Raw genomic sequence first — 21,838 nt, forward strand, 5'->3', positions numbered from 1 at the left:
AGCAGAAAAGAGTGCAGAATGAAAGGCATGATTCTAACACTAGGAACTTCAGACAGGCCCAAAACCCCAATGGGCAAACTCCTGATTTTTGCTTCATACTCTTAGTATTTCTTCCCTCTTTCCCTTTACTGTAACCCATATAAATCAGTAGTGAATCCACTGAATACAATGCAATGCAAAGGAATGATATTGGTCTAAAATCAGTGTAAGCGAGAGAAGACTCAAACTCTTAATCTCCAAAACTAGGTCAAAGAACCCATTTGTAAATACAGAAACCTGTAATTGCTGGCAGGAATTATGAATACAGGCATACAGAAACAGCCAGCCAGTGATACCAGGGAGCAGCGTGGACCCACTCCAGGAAAGGAACACACAGTAATCGTCTGGACCCCAAGAGACGAAACAAACATTCATATCTCTGGACTCTCAAACAAATCTTTTTCATTAGATTACTCTTAGATTCATTCATTCAGTAGAATTAGGTTTTCATTACTTTATTTTCCTTGCAGATTGAGGAAGAAAATAGAAATCCAACATTTTGGCACCTCGGGTGAAGCTGAGGAAAGTGTTCAGCCTGGAGGGGCTGAAATTGTAGATTCCTCTTTTCTTCTGCAGTGTACAAGAAAAATAAAACAATGGAAGATTAATTTGAGTGATTGCATAAATGAATTTAAGAAGAGTAATCTAATTTGTGTCTTGGACTGCCTAGAGTTAGGAATATTTATTAACTGGGCTGTCTGGTATTTGGAGGGGAATAGGATGGGAATCCCTGAAGCAACCCAATTCAACCAGACTTATCAGTGAAAAATCAAATGAAATGTTAAATAGTAGGAAATTTTTGCTGCTATTGGGGATTCAGAAGATATAGGCCGGAGCCTGCATCCTGAAAACAGCAGTAGATCACCGCGCGCTAAGGAACTTTTAGTGAGTGGTAGTAGTGTCCACACGCCAACTTACTGTGCGGCATGCTAGTGCATTGGAGAGTTACACCCCAGCTTGCTATGCACTAACTCTCCATCTAGACAACCCCCTTACTCACAGAAGTTGTCCCATTGCCATCAATCATTATAGGAATAACTCTGTATCCCACAGATAAAAAAAAGTCCAACTGACCAAGGCCCCAATCCAGAAGAGGACTTAAGCATGTGAGAAATCCTATTGACTTCAATGGTATGCTCACATGTTTAAAGTTAAGCACAGGCTTAAGTCTTCTGCTGGATCAGAACCCAAGAGCAGATGAGAATCAAAAGGTTTCCAAGGTCTTCTCTCCTGATGTCTTTAGGGCTAGCTGAACTGGCAGGGTAAGCCCGTATTTTCTCAAAGGACAAAGTCAAGTTTTCCTCTTTTGTTTCAATAAAAAAGAATATATCTTGGAAATGTTTTGCCTTAGCTGTTGCCACAAAGTCATGCAGTCATGCCTTAAATATACAGGCTATCTACTAGAAGATAGGTTAAAAAAATTGTTCTTCAATTACAATATAGCATAGATAAATCAGAATTTGGTAAACTCCAATATAAAAATCACCCCAAGAAAATGTGACCTGAGGAAGAGATTTGTGTAAGCTTGAAAGCTTGTCTCTTTCACCAACAGAAGTTGGTCCAATAAAAGATATTACCTCACCCATCTTGTCACACAAGAAAATGCTCAGAGCGGACAAACATTCAGGAAAGCTGAACTAAATGCTGAAGTTAGAATGGTTTTAGCCTCCGACACAGATTTTTAAACAAATTACTTAGAATCATTTTTTAAAGTAGACAACAACTTGTGCAGATACAATATACATGCAATTGTGTATGTATATCTGAGTGCACAATTGTTGTGATTGTATGCACACACCATGTGTCTACACACACCAATAGATAACTGACCAATTTACACACACAGTCTTAAAAGTTATATGTACATCTGTAGATGGTTACAATATGCATTTTTGTACGTGGACCTTAAAATGCCTCTTTTACAAATTTAAATTAACAGATAATTGAGTTTATACATCTTGATCTATTTCTAGCTTTCTCTATGCTCTAGAAACAAAGTCATCCACCATTGCATAGTTATTTGCTGCTGGCCTATACCATCATGAAATTATGACACCCTGCACACTGGCTCAGCTGTGATGATCAGTGAAAGGGACTGGGATGGTTTTTCATGTACTATTTTCTGGGTATTCATATGAGAGGACTCCATGTTTCTAAAATTAACTAGCTCTTTATTAAGATAATTATTTACAAAGATGCTGTCACTGCAGTTAGCATTCTAGCCATGTGCACACAGACTAACTTCCTAGTGCCTACCCCAAACTTTTCCCTCCTGCAACCTGTGCTTCTCCCTTCAAGCTCCATGAAGGTTGCTACTCATTTTCCTTTTAACAATTTTTGTTGTTGCGGCTATTGTGACAGTGTTTCTGACTTGCAAGGGCCAGTGTTTACTAGTACATAGTCCACCATAAGGACATGGCCTTTGCCGTACTGTTTTTTAAGTATGCTAGTCTTCAAAACAATTTCCCACTTCTTTTTTGTGTTATCGCAGTTGGTGGGGGACTTGGTTCTATACTGTTGTTGCGTTAATTCTGTTGGTCCTCTGTATTGTTTACATCCCTCATTTCTGCTGACTCGCCTACATCCGGTCAGCTGATGGCTGAGTCTTGTTCTCAGTTCTCTTTGTCCTGTCCTTGGCCATATCTGTCTGGGTGTTTAGGCTGTCTGCCACTATTGCACAGTTGTCTTTGGTTTCATCTTTCACTAGTTTGTCAAACCGAAAATTCAAACAAGAAATCGACACTGTAACCCCATAATTCAGGTCAGAAAGAGGATCTGGGCTGCCTTGTTGCTCAAGCTATTCCCTTGATCCTCATGGAGAACAGGAGGTTCTCCATGTCTTCTCCCTCTTGATACTTGTAAAGTTTGATACCTTCCAGGCAGGAAGATCTGGTGATGCAGTTGAGGGTAAGGACGTACTTATACTCTCCCTTGGTCATTCTCATTACCTCAACAAGGACCAATTGAAGAACGAAATTACTTGATAACGGGGGACTGAGCACAAATAGTCAATCTAGAAGTTGGCAGGTTTCTCCTAGAGATTTCCACTTCTGTGTAACAGGCTTCATCCTTCACATCCATTTGAACAGGATGTGAAGAAAAGGAACACCCTTTTCTTTGAATCTCATGCTTAAGGTTAGTGTGCATATTTTTCTATTGCCACTCCAGCTATCCACTGTTACTGTATGACAGTAAGGTGCGAGTACAGTTTTAAGGACCACAGACCTTTTTTTTATATTAATGTGCAAATGAGGGGCATGGATCAGCATTCACATCACACTCCCAATCCATACCCGGCCCAAGCCGGGGAAGCTAATGATCCACCCAGCAGATCAAATTCAGTGATGAATCCTGGTCATGTCCCACCTGAGGCATGTTGTGCATATGCTAAGAAGAATGTGCAGTGTTAAAGCCCAACCCCCTCTTCCCAATTATAATCAAGATGCTGATTTTTTTCTTATTTGTGTATCAGCATAATTAATTATGCTAGTACAATAGGGACAGCTATGGTAATAATGTTTGGGAATAATTTGAGAGCACAGTAAGTCAAATGTGGTGGCTAAACAACTTGGCAGAGTAGTTAGTGGGTGCAAAATTAGTTTACTCATTGCCACAAATTTAATCTTGATGTTCTTCAGTGCACAGTTCATCCTTTAAGATCCAGATCTGATGACTGACTGCAACACCGCCACCACAAAGCCCTGTGTACCATTGCTGAATCAATGGGACTTGCACCACGTGTACGGTACAAAATATATGGACAAGCCTGGCAGCTGCTAAACTCATTGAATATAATACCAGTCCCAAAATAGTAGTATTTTACTTTGGAGCTTTATAAATTGTTGAAGAAATAAAATCCACCTTTGGGAAATAATGTTTCTTTATGTATCATTGTATCCCATTCCCCCCCCCCTTAAGATTAACATAAATAGTGCTGATGCTGTAAATCATCCCCACTGGCTTTGAAAAGCCCTCGGAGAACTTCTTTCTGTGCTATTTCAGTAGACAAAGTTTAGAGAGGCACAATCACTTTTTTTTTCTTTTTTTCCATAGTCAGCCAGGGGAAGAACCTGTTCTAATGCAGTACTGGCCCTCATCTGATCTTTTCAATTTATGGGCATATTTCCCCAGTCGTTTTACAGAGCTAGTGCACATGCTCCAAGGGGATTTTGAGATCGTTACGTCTGGAGTGTAGTATGTCTGAGAATTCTGGGTATAGCTATCTCTAGACAGAGGACCATCTTGAAACACCATTTTTACACCGTAGGGAGGTATCAGCAGTGGAACTAGAGGAATTGCTCCATCCTGAAATGTATTTGCTATTAGAAATAGTTTGCAGACATTCATCCTCTGTTGGTTAGTTTTGACTGGACACAAGTCACATGGCCTTGTTTCTGTTCCCTGATTAGATGAGTGTAACGCTGATTCAAGTCTCCATTGTGAAAAATTCTGTTGACAAGTTAAATATTTAGTCTCCAAAAATTCTCTATATTTTTGTTTAAAATTTTCTGTTTTCACAAACATTCCTATCAGTGAATTAATTTGCTCGAAATTGATTTTATGTTTGAACAAATATATGTGGAATAGTTTTGAGACATCCGCTCAGCAATATTAAACTTTAATATTAAAACTCTCTTTTGTTTCTTGTACATTATTTTGTCTTTCCCCCCGCCCCCCCTTTGCTTTTGATTTTTGAGAGTTTTTGAGGTAATTCCTGAGCTTGGTCAAGGATGAATTTTCACCCTTATTTTCATCAGTAAACACAGTTTTCCATACTGAAAAGTAGTGAAATCCTATCCCAGGGAAAATCAGAACTTGGTTGTTGGAGAAAACAAAAAAAGATTCAGAATAATTAATTCACTAAGGGGGAACTTCAAAATGCTTCACTGTTCATAAAACCAGCAAAAAATAGTTTTTGTTTTTTGTCAGTGCTGCATTCCCTCCCCCCCCCCCCCAGCCCTTTAGCTGGTGTCTAAATTAAATGGATCTAAAATTACATCACCTTGTGGATCTCTTCTGACTTGAGACCTATCGAGTCAGGGTCTTTTGAAATTCCCAGCTTAAATGAGCATGCAGACTGAACCGCTCTCTCATCCCTCGATCTTTTCCCTGCAGGTCAGGAGTTTTGGTGGGGAAGGAAAGAGGTGCCTGCGCTGCCCCATAAGTGTTCGGTGCACAAAGGACTACACTTTCCAGTCCAGCCAGCACCTTTTGCAAGGGCTAACTTCAGACACACCAGACAAATACTCGGGCTGAACAAAAATCAGGTGTAACTACTTAGAAATGAAAGCATCCTTGCTCAGGCTTTATGCGCGTACCTCTAAGTGGTTTTACGGAGACAGTTGGGCTCTGGTACTCTGCACCTGCATCCATATTGAATCAGCATCTGCTGCCATCATATAATACAGGTACAGACCTCATCCAAATAAGGCTGATCATATCACATCATCTGGCCTGGCATTTGTCTGTCACACTGGAGCAGGAAATGTGATACAGAGCGACAAAAAGCAGCATACAGCCATGCCTGTAGAGACCCTTTGTTCATCTGAGGCCCCCTGCGGCTTTTGTAACTCCAAATGGATTGCTGATTCTCTGTGTGTCTCTCTGGCCTTTTCAAGCCAAATGGCCCGGTCAGATCACAAGCCAGCAGGTGCTGCTCAGCTCAACATTTGCACCTTCCAATCCAAACACACCTCTCTTTACCAGCCCTTAAAATCAATCAAGGAGACTTATCAGTTTGTTTTCAGCTTTGATGTTTGTCTGCATTTTGTTTATCTGTGGGTCTGTTCCTGGGAGTATGTTCTTGACATCTTGGAGTAGCTGGCAATTAGCAACAGGGAGGAATGGCTCAGATAACGGGCAGACTGTAAAAGGAGGAATAAATGGGTAGACAGCTGTTCCATGTCCAAATTAGTTCTTAGTCATTAGGACATGGTAGAGACCAAAAAGGGAATCCCACAGAAGAATAACAGCAGCTCTCATACTGAGAACCTAGTAAGAAACGTTTGCATTCGGTACAGCCACTCTGAAAGTATCGTTCTATAATACTTCATAGAACCTTGCTCATTATGGGCTCAATCCTGAGAAGTCTGAGCTACTCCTGCAACGTCATAGAGGTCCTCAGCTTCAGTGGGAGATGACACTGTGAGTGTTTCTCTCTGATAGGCCCTCTGGGGCAAGGACCAACCCTTATTGCATGGAACCTACTGCAAAAGGAATTCAATCCTCTTTGTAATACAAAGACAAATATTAGTGGTCTGTTTGTGTATATACTGTGCGTGTATTTATATTGCTGCACATATTTCCATATGATGTATATTAGAGATGAGGCTGAGCCCAAAGCCTAGATCTAAGCAACCCAGAACTTGACATACATTCAGAATATGAAACCAGATCTGGGCCTGAATTTTGCAGCTGACTCCTACCTTTATAATTGCCTCAACAAAATTCTGTATTTCGCTCTGATTGCACCTCTGGGTGCAAAGCATAGAGTGAGGGTACCCCACAGGAACATACTCCCCACATTACACAGCTTGCATAAGGACCAGGCACATTGCAGTCCCTGTGCTCAGGGAAGAGCTGGGACTGCTCCCTCCACAAGCCCTGCAAGGTGCACAGAGCCCCAAAGGTTGACCTGCCCTCTCTGGGCATTGGCCTATGGAACAAGACTGGAGTGCAGGGGGTAGTGTGCAGGAGTCTGAGGAACTTTGCGGGGCATTCTGAATCTGAAATAAATTGCCTCCTGGTGCTTCCTCTGAGGTGGTGCATCTCAGCACCACCCCCCAAAGAAAGACTGCGCACAACAGAGCCCACTATTATGAAACAGTGCTTTCCCACTTCTGCTTGGTAAGGTCCCTCTGTTGAAGTAATAGATTACTTCACTCTCATTATGCACACAAACTTTCTTCCTTCCCTACATACTGTATATGGGACCTCAGTTATACTGGGTGTGTTAAACAGGTAAGTGCACCATTGCATAATGATCAAATTGCTTGTTTCCCGAGGATATTATAAAGGGTGTGTTTTTTTCTGCCATTGCTTGTGATTATTAAAGTTGGCACCAAGCAGCCGATTTTTAGTTATACACTGTGCAGAGATTTTACTTAATCAAAGTCAGTTTAAACTTGCATAGTTTTGTTTTGGACCAAATGTCTTACATATGCTTAATTTGCATGCACAGTTTCCTTGCTCAGTAGTGATAATTGCACTTGCAAATAATCAGTTAGATGATTGATTGTTTTTTTCCCAGTAATCATGGGACCTGAAATACAACGACATCTCCAGTGTACTGTAAATACCTGTCGATAGTTATTGCATTACAACTTTTTTCTTTTAATGGGTCTGTCCTTTTCATTGGTATTGATTTAAGTGGGCTGCACTGTTCCCACAAACTGATTCTACAGCCCTGTTTCTACATTATGAGTTAAAAGCCACTACGTTTGCGACATCGAGGCTTCTGGATCCCCTTAAAAAGCAACAGGTGTTTGTGAATTGTCTACAATATGTAGTATATGAAGGTAAAACCCAGGTATATTTTGTTCTGTATAAACCCTAAACACTGCCCCCTTTGTGCCTGCAAATGTTTCATGTAAACAGAAGCATAGGGCCCAAGCCAGCTTCCGCCGCAGCCAAGGACAGTCTTTTCATTAACTTGAATGGGAGTTGGATTGGGTCCTTAATTAGTGATAATATTTCACTGGAAAGAAGCCCAGAAGCTGCATAACAACTGAACTACCTATTGAAGCATTCCCTTTATTGTGTCAGGGTTGAAGCTCAATGGTAGAGTAGTCCACTACTTCTATCCTGTTCGATGGCTATGCTGCAGAAAGGACTTCAGCCATCACTCCAATAATGTGTTTTCACAGAAGCAGAACATTCTTTAAAAAAAAAAAAAACTGAAAACTTAAAAGTCCCCAAACTCAAATTGTTTGCAGATAGCTGGACTTTTACTTGGGGATAAAAGCTTCTGGAAACGCTAAACCAATCACCTTCTCTCCTCTGATGTTTGAAGATCTGTGATTGACGTGGCCCAATGAGAACTGGATCTGATGTAGTGAATGAGGGTGTGATATGTAACTAATTCACATCAAATTATTTTAAAGCAAAGAAAAACAAAGTTTGTGCATTTATTTTGAATGATTTATTCATTAAAATTCTATGTTCTTCATCTAGCAACTTTTGTGCAAGACTAATATTGCATATGTAGGCACCCTTTGCGAGAGGGGCCTCTGAACTTAATTGGGAGTGTTCCAGCTGGGAAGATCCTGAGTGCTGCAATCCAGCCTTGGAGACTACAAACCCTGTGATGCCTTGGGTGGAGAGAGATACTGCCTCTTACAGGGATTGCAGGGAGCATACGATGGGCTCCATTTTGGAGAGGTGCTGAGATTGTTTTAGTTGACCTCTGTCCATACCAGAAGCTGGTGCTAAACTGTTGCTAGGAAGACAGAAGCTGTTGCTGACAGCCTGCTGGGACTTTCATCAAACGAGGAGTCTCAGGGGTGGTTGGTGGCTTCCCTATAGTCAGAGCAGAGACTGTTGCTGTGCCTAGACCTGACTGAGGTGAGCCTGCAGTGATGCCTTGTTTGGGAAAGTGCTTGCAAGGGAAGGGGGACAGCAAAGAGACTTTAAGGAGTTGTCTGAATCTGTGAAGAGGCAGAGTGGTCTTCTCATCAAACCAGAACCCAGGGTTGCTGACATTTGGTTAAAACAACTCCAGTCTTCAGAGGGGGTGTGCAGCTTGGCATGATCCCAAATTAGAATTGTTCTGCCCCTTGTTGCCTTGGCTGGACTGATTCACCAGACCACCAGAGTGCTGTCTCCAGCTTCAAGATCTTCAAACGCGCCCATGCAAGGAAGTGTTTAGAACTCTGAAATCCAGAGGAGTGTACCCTCGGGGGGTGGGGGGGAGAGAGAAGAGGTAGAAGCTGGCAGTGTAAATGTAAGTTAGAGAAGTTTCCTCTACTACTGTAAATTGTATTTGTTAATTGATGTATCGAACTGCCCCCTGCTGATTTAATTTAGTAGTCACATTCAATCTCAGTCTGTTATGCCATGTTTCCTTTTAATAGTTAAGTAAATATGTGTTAACTTTAATCTAAATGTATAATGGGTGTATATTTATATTTGCTCTTTTTGAGTTAGATCCATTGCACAGATTAGCTCAGGTTTATTCCTGGAGGCTCCTACAGTATGACAGCTGGCCCAACCAGATGGAGGCACCACCAATTTTAATTCCCTTTACAAGTAAAATGACTGCAGCAGCGGGTGGATAGAGGATTCCCACCTATCCAACATCAACACTGGGATACCGAGGATCTTCTTTACTGTCCACAACATCAGGCGCATGGGCACACAGGTGAGTGTTGCCTGCTCCCGAGTAACCCAGGAAGAAAAGGGGGATTACACATATGTGCAAATGTACCTGTTCTCCTTCACCTTGCTTCCCTGAATTTTGAAGGGACCTCTCTTCCTGCTGAACTGTGTATAGTTCAGCTTTTGTCACTATGAAAAATATGCATTGACCTCCACCCTTTTTATGGAGATTTTATGCACAGACGGGATTACAGTTAAAGAGAAGGATGTAGTGATTCATTCTTAGTTGAAAAATGACTCAAGAAGGAAATTGCATGGTTTGGGATGACAGCTCATTGTAACCTGTTGTGACCATGCCTGCATGTCATATCATACCCTGCCTTTTCCTTGGAAGTCAGACAAGTAAACATACCAGGCACACTTCAGCTGGAAACCACTACAAAGAGTTACAGAATACCTATTTCTTTGTTCTGGTGGACAAACTCTTGATACCATGGTGATCCAACTCATTGCCACCAGAGACACCTGAGGTAAATGCAAGTGACTAAGATGGGATGCAAGAGACTGGAATAAAAAACCTATAAAAACACGTCTGGAATGAATGATATCCTCTGGTGCAATCATAACTCCCACTACATATTCATGACTGGATGACTAGAAATATTTCTTGAAATTGTTGACTTTGGCAGAAGGATTGGCTGCTCTAATGCTCTATAATAAGGCTGGTCTTGTAGCTAAAGCTCAGGGTTGGGAGTCAGCAGATATCAGTACCATGCCCAGCTCTGCTGCAGACCTCCTATGTGATTGCGGGTAAATTACTTACCTCTGTGCCTCAGTTTCCCGACATGGGAATAACAACACTTACTTTGCAGGGGGCTTGTGATTAATGGTTGAAAAGCATATAGAAATACAGTGATGGAAAGTGCTATTATCATGTAGAATGTATGAAAAGGGAGCCCTCATTTCACGCAAGAATTTACCCTGAGCCAAATAGGAGATCATCAGTTATTTATCTGCTGCTTTGCTTTTCCCTGGCAAAATCAACCCTCTTCCAACACAGAAAATACAGATGTTTATAACTCCTGAGTTGCTTATTCGGAAGGTAGGGTAGGGTATAAAGCAGGGTGTTAACACTGAAGCTGCAATGCTGTGTGACAAGCAGACATAAGGGGTAGCAGAAGAACACTGTGCACATGCTACCACTTGCAAACTAAGAGTACCAGCTTGGCAATCTCACCCTAAATCTTAATTAGAGCCTGGTTATGCTCCTATGTCCATATTTAGATCTGAATAAAAGTGGCCTGATTTTCAGAAGTGCTGGACACCCACAAATCTCATGGAAGGGAATGAGATAGACAAGTGTCTAGGAGCTTTGAAAAGCTTTTATTTAAGTGCATACATATGGATTTGGGAATTTAACATTAGTCACCCAGGCTTGAAAATGTTGGCCCTTGGTATACCTACCTGCCCAATTTCCCATCTATGGAGCAAGAGATAGTAGTATAAGGGCCCTACCATCAATCAAACCCTGACCCCGCCCCTTGACCCCTTAGCCCCGCCCCTTGACCCCCTCAGCCCCGCCCCTTGACCTATTAGCCCCACCCACCGGAAGTCCCGCCCCATGGGTTATTACTTCCGGGGTCAAGGCTGCCACATGACCGGAAGCAAGGTGTGTCATGTGACACCCTCCCCACCCCTTGACCCCTTTAACCCCACCCCTTGACCTCTGCCCCCCCACCGGAAGTCCTGCCCCATGGGGTATTACTTCCAGGGTCAAGGCTGCCACGTGACCGGAAGCAAGGTATGTCATGTGAACCCTCTAACAACTCCTCCCACTGCCCTCTATCAATCAGGATGGGTTTCGCCCCGTAGGACTTCCCCCCCAAGAGGAGCTTTGACCAATCAGGGCGAGTTCCGGAGCGGGGTGTCCTCTCCGGAAGTGGGTCTTGTGACCCCTCTAACAACTCCTCCCCCCCCACCCTCTACCAATCAGGATGGGTTTTGCCCCGTAGGACCTCCCAGAGAGGAGCTTTGACCAATCAGGGCGAGTTCCGGGGTGGGGGTGTCCTCTCTGGAAGTGGGTCTTGTGACCCCTCTAACAACTCCTCCCCCCACCCCGCTACCAATCAGGAGGGGTTTTGTTCCGATAGGACCAAGAGGAGATTTGACCAATTAGGATGAGTTCCGGGGGCGGGGTGACCCGTCCGGAAATGATTCGTGTGACCCCTCTAACAACTCCTCCCACCAACCTCTACCAATCAGGCCGGCCCGAGAGCAGATTTGACCAAAATAGGGCAGGTTCTGGGATGGGGTGAACCACCCAGAAGAGGGGCGTATGACCCCTCTGCCAATCAGAGCGCAGCACCATCACCCCATAAGGCCCAGCGTCGGGCAGAAGAGGCTGTCTTTTACCAAGAGCGCGTGTTTTAGAAATCGTGGAAACATGGACTCCTTCACCACCCCCGTGAGAACTTCGGACTTTGTTTTAGCCCCGAAGGCCTTTGGACTTGTATGGAGAAAGCGCTACATCAGCGACAGTTCCGAGGAGGACCCTTTGGCCCAGCCATTGATGGATACCCCGGACCCTGAAACCCGGCTGCTTGTGAGGCCCCACGATGAGCGTGATGGCCTCTTGTTGTCCACCCCCCGGGAGGAGGAAGGTGATCGCAGCTTGGGGGAGTTACGGGCGGACAAGGTGAATGAAAAAGACGTGGCTCAGGTAAATGAATGTTTAAGAAGTGACGGTCGGGGTGGGGGTGTGTAATGGGGGGGGGGGGAGGGCTAGGAACCAGGGATTGTGTAAATCAAAAACCAAGCAGTGGTGTGCTTACGCTGTTTCTTTTTTGAAAAAAAAAATCTCTCAACAGCTCGATGATGCCTTTCTGGAGGCCTTTGAGAACTTACACATCGGTAGCCCTGTGGGAGTAAATGTATCATGCGTCAGCTGTTTTTGCTCATGTCTGAGACACAGATCTCAAGAGGAAAAGGACAAAATGGAAGAATGAACCAGCACAGACACCCTCATGTTAGGAGTCATGGCGTCCATTTTTACAGGCGGTTGTAAAAGGTTGTGTTAAACCAGGCGATTAATAAAACTTATTTAAACGTGTTAATATGAATGTTGTCCCCCACCCACACTTGTGTTAGAAAAAGATGGTACCAGTAACAGTCATGTCTCCACAGGCGGCTCTGTTAAAGAAAATATATTACACCCCCGGGGAAGTTGGGAGCTTTGGCGGGGTGAACCCTCTTTTTCAAGTGGCCAAAAAGCATAGTAAAACTTTAAATAGAAGACAAGTAACAGCTTGGCTTTCAGACCAGGATGCTTATACTTTACACAAACCGGCTCAAATACGTTTTAAAAGAAACAAGACCATTGTTTCAGATGTGGATGCGCAATGGCAGGCAGATTTGGTGGATATGCACCAGTTCTCCAAACAGAACAGCAATTTTAAGTACATCTTAACAGTGGTAGACATTCTATCCAAATATGCCTGGGCCTTAGGCCTAAGGGACAAGACGAGTGGTGAGGTATGCAAGGCCTTTAAAGCTATTTTTAGCGAAGGGCGTGTGCCTCAAAAATTACAAACCGATCGGGGGAAAGAATTTTTAAACAAACCCTTAAGCAGATTGTTAAAACGGCATGGCATTCACCATTTTGTTACTAATAATGAAGTCAAAGCAGGGGTTGTGGAGCGGTTTAACAGAACTTTAAAAACTAGGATGTGGAGATATTTTACAGCCCATAACACCTTTCGCTACATCGATGTGTTACCTGACTTTACAAAGAGTTACAACCAGAGCTTTCACAGAACTATACATACCAGACCCGCTGATGTTAACCCTTCAAATTCTCTGAAGGTATGGAAAATGGTTTATGGAGATGATTTTAAAATAAAACCGGTTGTTGCCCCTTTTCGAAAAGGCGACCACGTGAGACTATCTAAAACCAAAGGAGCTTTCGAAAAAGGTTATGAACAGACATTTACCGATGAGATATTCATAGTGGATGAAGGCTTAACCAGGGGTCACAGACCTGTATACCGATTAAAAGACTACGAGGGTGAGACAGTTACTGGATCTTTTTACCCTGAAGAATTACAAAAAGTAAACCCCAAACGAGACAGGATTTACAGGGTTGAAAAAGTTCTAGCGGAGAAAGGAAAAGGGAGAAAAAAGCAACTACTGGTAAAATGGTTGGGGTGGCCTGATAAGTTTAACAGCTGGGTGAAAGCTTCTCAACTCTGTGACATTTAGACGCAAACAACAAACAAACAAAAGTTATTCCTCCCCGCAAAGTCAGAGAAGATGAGCGACGGCGGGTTTTACATTACTTTGCCCAGCAACGCCAGCGCTGCAGTTTTTCCCCAAAACACCAGCTCGAACTTTACAATACGGCTAATTAAGCCCTTGGATCTCCGGGGTGCCTGGGAGGTGGGGTTAGTGGAAATACAATACCCGCACAGCTGGAACACTATCAATGAAGACACCCCTTTTGAAGTCACCTTTGGAGATATGGCATGGAGTTTCATCCTACGACGAGGTTATTACGCGTCCATACCCGAATTACTGGATCATATGAACAGTATCATAGCTCGTCACCCCGGACCGCCTGAGATGGTCATGAACTATGACCCTGTGGGTAGAAAAATTAGACTTAAATCCGCCGCTTTTACTTATATGTTTTCTACCAGCGGGGAGCTAGCTAACATTCTGGGCTTGGGCCCCAAACACAGCGTCCAAAAATTCCCTTTCTCGGCAGACATTACAGGGGGTTTTAATTCCTTGTATCTGTACACGGATATCGTAGAACATCAGTTTGTGGGGGATTTTTCTGTTCCCCTGTTACGTTGTGTCCCCGTCCAAGGAAGGAACAACGAGTTTGTCACCATCACCTACGATAAACCTCATTACGTCCCTATCAGTAAACACCACATCGACACAATTACCATTGAAATAAAGACAGATCAGAACAAAAGCGTCTCATTTCGCTTTGGCAAGGTGATCATCAAGCTACACCTGCGCCCCCGGAGAGAGCGAGTTTTCTAAAAAAGCAAAACAGTATTATGGCGATCCTAAAAAATTACGGCGACCCCAACGTCTACAGAAACTATTACAAAGCCCAGGCGGGATACGCCCTTCCCGGATATCATGGGGCCCCCGTGATGTATGGGGCAGGCGTGGGTGGAATATTCCGTAGCCTCTTTCGAAAAGCCGTACCGCTTTTGAGGAGGGGGCTAGAGATTATTAAACCCCACGTAAAAACCGCCGCTCAAAACATAGCTAAAGACGTGGTAGGTCACGTCTCCCGCGCTGTTCTGGAGAAGGTGGGGAACACAGCTTCACAGGAAGGATCGGGGCTGATGTACATTAAAAGGAGGAAGAAGAGAAAGAGAAATGCGTCATACCCGCGACGCGCAGGTCCCCCGAAACCCTTTAAAAGAAGGGCTTTGACCCGCAGGGTCGGCCATAAGCGAAAGTCCAAGAGGAAGCCTGGGCGAAAGAGGAAACACTCGCCGGCTGATACGAGAGAGATATTTTAATCAACATGGCTTTCGTTCACTGCGGGTCTGAAGAATGCACCAAATCCGAACTAGACTTGTTCCAAATAGCCCCTACGCAGACCAGCATTGAGAAAAGCATCTACATCGAGGTGCCACCTCTGTCGGCCGTTACGGAGTCTGCCCCATTGACTTCTTTATAGCAGGGAATGGCGTAGATTATATGGATTTAAACAACACACTGCTGTACCTGTGTTGCAAGATTGTAAAAGGAGACGGAACTGAACTCAACGCGGGTGCCGAGGTGGGCCTGGTGAATTACCCAGTGGCCTCTATTTTTAGTCAGCTGGATGTCACGCTTGGAGACCGTCTTGTAAGCCAAAGCAACAACTGTTACCCTTACAGGGCCTTTATAGAATCGGTGCTCAATTACAGCAACGACACCCTCGCCACGCAATTTTCCGCTGGCCTCTTTTACAAAGACACTGCCGGACAACAGGAAGACACAGACTTGGATGGCGAGAATCTAGGGTTTGTGAGGCGTGCAAAGCTGACCGCTCAAAGCAGAACAGTAGAGCTTCTGGGTCATCTACACAGCGACCTGTTTTTTCAAGAAAAACTATTGTTGAACGGAGTGGATGTGAAAATTAAACTGACGCGCAGTAAAGATCCTTTCTGTTTAATGGGCAGCGGAACCGAAGGCTTTAAACTGCGCATTCTATCAGCATCCCTTTTTGTGAAGAAAGTACGTGTGGCCCCGAGCGTTCGTCTGGGGCACGCCGAGGCCCTGCTTACCGCTAATGCCAAATACCCCGTGGACCGTGTGGGAATGAAAGTGTTTAGCATCCCTGCGGGCAGCAGGGTCAGTAACCAGGAGAACCTGTTCTTGGGACAGTTGCCCAAAATGCTTGTCCTGGGGTTCGTGGATAACGATGCCTTTAGCGGAAGTTACGCTAAAAATCCCTTTCATTTTAAGCATTACGATATTAATTTTGTGGCCTTGTATGTGGATGGTGAGCAGATACCGACCAAGCCTCTGCAACCAGACTTTGAGGCAGGACGCTGCGTGAGAGAATACATGAATCTGGTACAGACGGCCGGTAAACACATGAAAGATCGTTCTCTGTTAATCGACCGTGAGGAGTTTGCACAGGGTTACACCATGTTTGCCTTTGACCTGTCCCCCGACCAGGAATGCGCCGATCACTATTCCCTGATTAAAACCGGGAACCTGAGAGCAGAAATTCGTTTTGGGAAGGCTTTAACCATTACCGTCAATATGATCGTGTATGGGGTTTTTGACAACGTCATAGAGATAAATCAGAGGAGAAATGTTCTGTTTGACTACATGTGAACATGGACACCGTGCAGCTCTCACGTGTCTTATCAACAGACCCTTACACGAAAAAGAATTTCTTAGACGTGTTTCCCTGCGATTGGCTCCCTGGCGGCAAGCTGTCTCAGAGACCCCTAGGTTTGGTGGTCAACACACATCCACACAGCCGACCGGGTGAACACTGGCTTGCCGTGTATCTGGTGGAGCGTAACCTTGGAGAGTTTTTTGACTCATACGGGCATCCCCCGAACAGTGTGTTCTTTCCTAAAAGCATTATGAAATTTTTAAACAAAAATGCCACAGACATTGTGTTTCACAACAGACAATTACAAGACCCCAGCTCCGTTGCCTGCGGCTAGCACTGCGTGTTTTTCTTACACCATCGTAGCAAGGGTTTATCTTTTGACCGGATTTTAAAATTGTATTCTAATGACTTAGTGCAAAACGACCAGATGGTGATGAATTTTGTAAAAAATAAATTTAAATACTTGGCCATGCCTAGCCTTGCTCAAAGCATGTTTCAACAAGCCCAGACATGCGTATCTTGCAACAATTTTCATAGTCATGTTACCCAATAAAGCACCCCAGGTGGGGAGTTTAAAGACAATCGATGTTTGGCGTGGTTTTTTTAAAAAAAAAACAAAACACAATGACCCAATTCAGAAATGTTTTATTTAAAGCAAAACATTACCAGTTTAAAAAAAAAAAAATAGAACGTGAAAAAGATCACAAACTGAGCCATTCGGCTCTTTTAGCCAATTTTCGTTTTTTAGATGGCAAAAAAGGGGTCACTGTTTCTTGGTCCACACCGGTGTCGGCGATTGAGGCCTTGAGGCGTTCCAAAAGATCTCTGTTGGTCGTGTTGCCCATGATGGAAGATGGCATGTTCAGTTCCGCCATGGCATTCATAAACACATCCCATCCTTTAGGTACATGTCTGCTAGGAACAGAGCGCGTCTGGGTGACGGCCCTGATTAAGTCGAGCATGTTAGAACCATTAACCACAGAGCCTTTGTACACAAAAGACCCTTTATCGGTCCATGAAGAAATGTTTTTATCTTGGCCCAGCTTATTTAGCAATACTGATGCATTTTTCTTATAACGCTTATTCACGTTATCCAACACCTCCTGAGCAACAGAGTCTGAGGTCTTTGGTGTTTCAGAGGGTTTGGCAGTCACACTCTGTTCCTGTTCTGGTAGAAACAGACTTAGTTTTCCTTTGTCCACATCGCTCTGCTTCACGTACGTTAGGTACCTTTGAAGCACGGTGCTGTAAAGTTTAGCCTTTTCATATTCACCTAAGTCAGTTCTTTGAAGAACAGATTTCATTTCAGCATCCAGTAAGCGAGTTGCAGTCGTTCTGATATTTTCCTCTGCCGGAGGGGGAGCACTTAATTGCTCCAACTGCCGGCTGGGCACCAGGTACATTTTTTCTGCATACTCCATTATCGATTAGTTAAAAGCCCCGTTATCAGAGGGATAGCAAAACTTAACAGGGGTCCTATAAACCCCCAGACTGCTTCACCAGACGCTTCTTTCTTTTAAGTGAAACCCTTTTATTACACAAAGTTTTTATAAGCGTGTGTTTCTTTTCAGCACACGCACTTGCTTTGGTGTTAAAGGTACGTTTCCTTTTAAGGTGTTGAGCGCTATTTCTGAGATGGCTGCTACTAGATCGTCAGAGGCCGAGCACAGTATAGCCCTCCTTTGCTGTGGGGACGATTTGCTAAGTAATTTTAAAAGGCCCAGGTTTCTTTTCACGCAGCTAGACATGTTTTCAGTCAGCAACCCCGGCTGATAAAAAGGGACCTGCCAATAATTCATCTCTTTTTATACAGGGCTGTTGTTCTTTTTAAAGTATAAACTGCCGGCCAGTCTGGAGGGAAAAGACCAGTTCTTAGCCTATAAGCTTCTGGTGTGGAAGCATTTAAATCCACCACCAGGTAGCCATAAGGCCTTTTGGTAGCATCCTCAAAAGCTTCTAGAAAGAACTGAGCTTTGCCGGGGTACATTTGCCGAGTGAGTGTAGCAATTTGTAATCTGTCCCTGGGGTTTTTGAACAGAACCATGTATTTTGTGTTTAGGTTAATAGTGCGACTCTTTTTTCCCTGGCAAAATACGTTCTGAACTATATACATAATGCTCAGGTTCCTGTGATGCACGTACTTGGTAAAGGCTTTCTCGATTTCATCGCTTTCACAAGCGGAGTTCATCAGATCGTCTATGATAATCATGTTCACTTTATTGGTAGGAAACAAACGGTCATCGTCAAAAGCATCAGGCAGACCCTCCACAAAATTGATAAAGGGGTATTTACAGAGCAGTTCTTTATACAAGGGTTGCCAACAACTGTAACACCACACAATATTCTCAGGCGTAACAGACAATGTTTGTTTGGCATTATCCAATACATTTTTTATAAAGTAACTTTTCCCGCAGTTGCTAGGCCCCGCGAGAATTGCAGAAAAGGGGTGTCTCCACCTCGTATCCATTTTTCAAAAACCGTAGGGCAGGGTTTTAAACCCTTCTCCTAGGACCCTCTTGTTGTAAACGACTTTCTGTGTTTTTTTAAGGGTTTTTGTCTCTATTTGCCACTGATTTTTGTTTCTTACAATAGAGGGTTGCTGCACCTCTATCTTTTTTGAGGGGTTCTCTCGCAGACCCGTGCAATAGTCCAGGACTAGATCTTTCAAACTGTCAAAGTTGATCTTTTCACAGTTTGCTACGTTCAGGGTAATACCTTTGACCTTCATACAAGCCTTTCCTCCCGACAGTTTGTACCCGTATGTTTTTGGGCCTGCCGACACAAACTCGGTGATGTGTTGATCTGGTGGGATCTCGCTCGTGAGGTCCCCTAAATAATCCCCCAGAGGGGGATTCCAGGCCCCCTCCCTTTTCACAAATATCACAGAGTCAGTGTCGTGGTACAGGCACCGCTCTTGCAATCCGTCTAGGAGGTTGTATAGTTCTAAGCGGGCATAAGCGGTGGTGAAACAGGCTATGAAAACATTGGTATTGCCAGAGACAGAATAACGGTCTTTTGCGTGCTTCCAAGATACGCACGCTGTTTCATCGTCGATAAACTCACAGGATGAAACCTCGTAGTTGGGGGAAAATAGGTACTGAAAGAGTTCGTCGGGGTCTCTCACGATGCTGGTATTGGGTAGGTTGGTTCTTTGGCCGAATTTTACCCCACAGAGAATTTAAAAACAGTTTAGCAATTTGGCGTTTAGCGGGGTTTAGCCTGATCTCGTGTCGGCGTAAAAGCACGCCTTCTTTCTGGTAGAAATCGTTAACATACTTATTTTGTTTGTCTTCGTCTGTGCACCAGCTGGGATACCCTGAAGCCTCTTGTTTCTGGCGGAGGTGTAATTTTATGTACTCCGAAAAGAGTTTATCAGATTTTTCATTAAAATGCCAGATTTCATAGATTTTAGCCACCACGTACCCCTTCACTATGGCTGCGTTGAATTCCACAGTGCACCAAGTCCCCAGGATGGCCCTCTCCTCGTCAGTGTGGGTGCACGTCTCCCGCTGCACGGTTTCCGCGCAGGTTCGGCATAGCGGGAACATAAGCTTGCCGCCCACTCTGACAGGTAACAATGGGAAAAAGAGGCCTCGTGGGGGGTACACTTTAACTTTTGCAATTCCAAAATAATTTGCAAGGGGTCCAAATTTGTCATAAACTATATCGGGGTGCCCGATAGGGTAGTCTTTCGTTTTGTTTACAAAAGGGTACAAGCTGGTAAAATCATAATAGTGGATTTCTTCCCCGGGCTTAGGTTTATAATATAGACGGATGGCGTTCGTCCTCCCCCCAAAAAGAGCATCCCTAGGCATGAGAGGCTGGGGTAACTGGGCTCGGTTTAAAAAGCTCGCAAGCTCCCTGTCTGTTTCTTTCATCACCACCCACTCGTGCTCCCAAAGAGTCCTCACTACAAAACCAAGCCGTTTTAGATAGTCGGTCTTGAGCTGCATCTTGTAATAAAGAAACCCAAAAGTTGTCCCCGTCATAGGATTTTGTGCTTTTTCACAATGACAGGCGACACAGCCGTGAAAAAAACACCCATTAAACTCAAAGGCTGTGTGTACCCCGTCAATATTGGCATAACCGTCTAAAAAGTAGGGGCCTACCTGTAGTTCCCCACCCTGTAAAGCGTGCCGTATTTGTATATGTTCTTTTTGAGAGATATACAACAGCCACTGGATAGATGAGGTCGAATATCTCTTTTTCTGTCTGTGATAGTTGTCTGGAGGGAGAAGAGCTACCGTGTTAGGCTCCAAAAACATAAACCTGTACATAGCCATGCAGACGGATGCCAGCGTTATGTACCGGAACGGATCTATACACAGTTTTATCTCAGTGAATTTACCGGGTTCTCTCTCTACTAGATCGACCTTCTCCGTCATATTCATAATTTCTTTTCTGTATAGGATACAAGCCTGTCTCAAAATTTTTACATCCTGCTGGCAGTAATACGCAAGCTCTTTCTGCAGGTCAAAAGTCTCAGAGCTGTGGTCTTGATACCAGTCGAGAAACTCTGCTTTTTCCCTGGGCATCATGCTTTCTACACCGTAGTGCTCCACACCGGGCATAGGCCCCACATAATTTTGATTTTCTAAAGTGTTAAAAAAATGTGGAAAATACCCTTTGCAACCTTCAAACCCCATCGCCTGTGGGAGCTTGCTAAGCTTCATGGGCAAGAAGTTTAAAGAGTCTATAAAACGAATGCCAAGGGCCTTAACTTCCACACACATTAGTTTACTGCCCTGAGTGATCAGTTCTATGCACATCTTTTCCTTCAGTAACTGTCTAATGCAGAAATACGCATCATAACCTTTGGAATTGTGTGCTAGGAACGTGTAGTCCCGGAACTCTTTGCCAATAAAGGTCTTAACAAACATAGAAAGACATTCGTCACCCTTAAATTCCCAGGATTTTTCCGGCTTTAGGGACATTGCAAAAATATAATTGGGAGTGTGCAACCCAGTCTCCTGCATGCATTCAAAATCATAAAAAATATACTTTTCTGATGATTCGGGCTTTCTAAGGCTGTCCATAAAACAGAGGTGAATGTCTACATCTCCAACGATCAAACCCTGACACTGCTTACAGCGCCTCCCTTTACACCTGTGCTGCTTGTCCACGTACGCCTGACACTTACCGCACAAAGTTTTAGACAGGCATTCAACTTGGTTTTTTGACGCACAGTTGACATGTCTGTCTAAACACTCTTTGGACCGACAATACAGTTTACAGCTAGGACACCTCAGCTGCACACCCATGTTGTCAGAGCATGTTGCGCTCAAGCAGAGACGGCAACGATACCTGCAAGAATGGTCATGACTGTACACCATGTGGCAAAACTCACAGTAATTTTTTGCTCCGAACAACTTTTTCACATCCAGAACCCCATAGTAATGTTCATTGTGCAACAGGATGAAATAAGTCTTAGGGTACACGGGGCCCCCCGTTTTAAAAAAACCCCAGCCACCTTTCACCGCATACAGCACCACCTGTATGTTAACTCCTAAATGCTGTTCAAACTTTGCTACATCAGTGAGCATAACCTTTTTTTGATCTGACCACCCCAGTTTCTCGTGCAACTTTCTCGCCTCTGCTAACAATTCTGCATCTGTAGGTTTA

This window comes from Natator depressus, chromosome 2 (assembly GCF_965152275.1).
Source record: "Natator depressus isolate rNatDep1 chromosome 2, rNatDep2.hap1, whole genome shotgun sequence".
In the NCBI taxonomy this organism is placed as follows: domain Eukaryota; kingdom Metazoa; phylum Chordata; order Testudines; family Cheloniidae; genus Natator; species Natator depressus.